The sequence below is a fragment of the Empidonax traillii genome, unplaced genomic scaffold (assembly GCF_003031625.1).
Source record: "Empidonax traillii isolate 1590-97213 ecotype Southwest subspecies unplaced genomic scaffold, ASM303162v1 scaffold309:size1915965, whole genome shotgun sequence".
Classification (NCBI taxonomy): Eukaryota; Metazoa; Chordata; class Aves; order Passeriformes; family Tyrannidae; genus Empidonax; species Empidonax traillii.
Window position 1 is genome coordinate 1552943 of NW_020955502.1, and position 618 is coordinate 1553560.

The following is a 618-nucleotide window of genomic DNA, read 5'->3' on the forward strand; positions in this document are numbered from 1 at the left end:
CTTGCAGCGAGCGGGGGGAGCGCCGGGCCGGAGCCGCCCTCGCCCTGCCCCGCCCGGGGAGCCTCAGAGAGCCCTCGCCGCCCACCCGGCAGGGCCGGCCCGACCCCCGCCCGGGGCTGCGGGGCCCCCTGAGGAGGGAGGGACGCGGGGCAGCGGGGGGAGAGTGGAGGCGAGCTCGGTGCTGCCCGTAACGGAGCTCCCGGGGGTGTATGCTGATAAACGGGAATTTCACAGAATCACAGGATGCGCCAGGTTGAAAGTGACCACGGTGGGTCGTCTGGTCCCACCTCCCTACTCCAGCAGGGTCATCCCAGAGCACATGGCACAGAACTGTGGCCAGAGAGTTCTGGAATATCTCCAGTGAGGGAGACTCCACACCCTCTCTGGACAGTCTGTTCAGTGCTCAGTCACTGCACAGCAAAGTTCTTCCTCATGTCCAGGTGGAGCTTCCTGGGCATCAGTTTCTGCTCCTCGTCCTGTTGCTGGGCATCACCCAGCAGAGCCTGGTCCCTTCTCTGACACCTCCCTTTAGACATTTATACACATTAATGAGGTCCCCTCTCAGTGTCTCCTCTCGAGGCTGAACAGCCCCAGCTCCCTCAGCCTTTTCTCATTACA